General features: G+C 38.2%; 1 protein-coding gene across 4 annotated transcripts in view; it reads right to left on the minus strand.

Annotated features, from left to right (window-relative positions):
- MANBAL (mannosidase beta like) overlaps window positions 1-3,284 on the minus strand; it is a 144,235-nt gene that overhangs the window by 123,142 nt on the left and 17,809 nt on the right. For 2 of the 4 annotated variants that reach the window (XM_044090214.1, XM_044090213.1), the window contains exon 2: window positions 1,714-1,803. The exons of the other annotated variants lie outside the window; for them this stretch is intronic. The gene's annotated coding sequence lies outside the window, so the exon portion shown is untranslated. The remainder of the gene's footprint in view (window positions 1-1,713; window positions 1,804-3,284) is intronic. 4 annotated transcript variants of the gene reach the window in all.

Raw genomic sequence — 3,284 nt, forward strand, 5'->3', positions numbered from 1 at the left:
CTGTGCACAAGAGATGCCCTCTCAATCTGACAGATTTGGAGCACTTTTGCAAGGAAGAGTGGGCAAATATTGCCAAGTCAAGATGTGCCATGCTGATAGAATCCTACCCAACAAGACTGAATGCTGTAATTAAATTAAAAGGTGCTTCAACAAAATTTTAATTTAAGGGTGTGCACACTTATACAACCAGCTTATTGTACATTTTTTTATTTTTTATATTTTTCCCCTAACAAACTTGTTTGTTTCTCAATTGAAATTGTACAGGTTTATAGGTCACATTAAAGGTGGGAAATGTTTTGAAATTATTTATTGTGGTCTCTTTTCTTAAAATGCCAGTTTTTTGTGATATAAACAGGGGTGTGCACATACACACCACAGTTAGGGGTAGTAAAACTGAATTAACACCCAGACACCCTGTTTGTCTTTCACAGCCACAAAACAGACGCTTGGCAACATCACTAACAGGTCATTTTCCCTTCCATAGACATGGAGCAAGAGAATAAAAAAACACAAACTGCTCTCTATTGAAATGTCAGCACTCGAAACGCACAGTGCCAAAAAGCTGGGGGGGGGGGGGGGGGGACTGAAAACCAGGAGAAGAGCGAAACTCGAAAATTGATGATCTTCTTAAAACCTATTTTTACAGCATGAAGCAAGCCCCCCCCCCCCACCTCTGCACCCTCCCCAACACTCCCCCAAACTTATATATACCAACTCCAAGGATTGCCATACCTCGGAGAAAAGGAAATATTCCAAGAAATGGCATCTCAGACTTTACAAGTCCAATCTTTCAGCCATTCAGTCTCCGCAATTCAGGACTCTGTCTAACGAGTCCCCATATTTCAAATGGTTACAAAAAAAAAAAAATCTTACATTGCAGCTAATTGACATTCTTTAGTATTACATCTCACAAAACTAAGAATCTTCAACTACATTTGGTATACATTCAAGATGCTTCTGCAATCATACATAGACACAAGGTGTATCAAGTTAAAAAAAAAAAAACACACACACACACACACACACACACACACACACACACACACACCTTCCTGTCCATTACAAATTCACATCTCATAAAAATTATATACTTTTACATTTTAGACAAGACTCCAGATATTTAACCATTCAAGACCGGCATCACCCCTTTTGTGAGGCTGTTCATCCTCCATTTACTAACACTGATGCTTTTTCAGATTCAGTCAACATCAGCCTAGTTTAGTAGGCTTTTACATCTCTGCCTCAAACAGTTAAAAAATAACTGATAACTATTCTTTATAACTGAATTATGTCATCCCCAAAGTGCCCATATAACCATGAAAAAGATCTACCTTTCCAATCTGATGAGAGAGACTGCTCTAGGTTCGAAACTTTTCAAAATGTTTCAATTTCATTGCCAACTCCCCTTTTTAAAGACAGAAGAAATATACTATAACAACCCAGGTCTCACCATATGAGCAACATGCAAGAACATTACTGCTGCTATTCCTCCACTAAAAGAGACCAGTGTTCAATAGTCCTGCTTGCCTTTATGCTTATTTTCCCCAAAATGTATACTAAAAATTAGATGCAAAGTCTGCTACAACTCCAGAATCATAATTCATAACAAGCGATAAGGAATGACATCCCAGATAACAACATTGATTACTCACTTACAACCAACATAAATATAAACAGATTTTCTGATCTTAACATACTCATACAACTACTTACCAAATACATCCAAAACTGCAACACAGCTCCTTATTCGTTGTAATGTACCAAATCTGGTGCCTCATTGGCATCAAGACCAGACAGAATCATCTAGAAAAGAAATGTGGAGGCATATCAACTATTAAAATTACTCCTAGGATGTTAAAAAAATACTGAGGTGCTCAAATAAAAGCAGTGACACTATTGTTCTTACTCGTAATGGCAATTACTGTCCTAAGCAGCAAACATCATGGAACTGACCTCTTAATACAAAAAAGAATCTCACATTTATCAAAGAGAGAGCTCAAGCAAGAGAGAGAGAGAGAGAGAGAGACAGACAGACAGAGAGCGAGTGAGAGACCAAAACCAAAAAAGCAGTAACAAACCAATAATCCACAGAAAAGCAAATGCAAGCCAAAGGACTCCACAAAGAAGAAGCGATAAATCCACTTTATTTATACAGCAGTAAAAGGTTTGCTCGTTCGTCCCTGAAACAAGCTAGGAACTTCATCAGACAAATAAAAAATGTCCCAAAAGCTTTTTAACTCTTGTAACCTAAAGTGCATGTGTAGTGACATCACAAACCACACCTCTAAACTCAACTAAACCACACCCCTAGTTCATAACATATATACAGCCTTGCTTAAGAGAAAATACCTGAATGAATAACTTGAGTATAAAATGTAATGTATAAAATATCAAACATTTTAAAATTGTAAACAAATATAAATACTAAATAGACACTGTTAAAATACATATCTAATGGACATAAGTAAAAAAGCATCTTTTTTCCTGTTAAAAACCTAGTGCAAAATACTTGTAAATACTTATAAAATCAAGTATTTACATAAAAGTATCTTTGTCATCATCATCTTCTTTCGGCTGTTCCCATTACGGGTCGCCACAGCAGATCATATGTTTCCATTTCTTCCTGTCCTTTGTATCTTGCTCTATCACACCAAACACCTGCATGTCCTCTCTCACCACATCCATAAACCTGATCTTAGGCCTTCCTCTTTTCCTGTTACCTGGTAGCTTCATCCTTAGCATCTTTTTCCCAATATACTCAGCATCCCTCCTCAGCACATGTCCAAAACAACGTAATCTTGCCTCTCTAGCTTTGTCTCCAAACCTTCCAACCTGGGCTGACCCTCTAATATACTTATTCCTAATTCTGTCCACCCTTGTCACACCCAGTGCAAATCTTAACATCTTTAACTCTGCCACATCCAGCTCTAACTCCTGCCTTTTTGTCATTGCCACTGTCTCCAACCCATATAACATAGTTGGTCTCACTATCCTCTTGTAGACCTTCCCTTTCACTCTTATTGGTACTCGTATGTCACAAATCACGCCTGACACTCTTCTCCACCCACACCATTCTGCCTGTACTCTCTTCTTCATCTCTCTTCCACACTCACCATTACTCTGAACTATTGATCCCAAATAAACTCCTCCACCTTTGCCACCTCTACTCCTTGCATCCTCACCATTCCTCTATCCTCCATCTCATTCACACACACACACATATTCTGTCTTAGTCCTGCTGACCTTCATTCCTCTTCTCAGAGAAATTCAAGAAAACTTCCCCT

The sequence above is a fragment of the Protopterus annectens genome, chromosome 12.part0 (genome assembly GCF_019279795.1).
Source record: "Protopterus annectens isolate FY-2018-M chromosome 12.part0, PAN1.0, whole genome shotgun sequence".
NCBI lineage: Eukaryota > Metazoa > Chordata > Ceratodontiformes > Protopteridae > Protopterus > Protopterus annectens.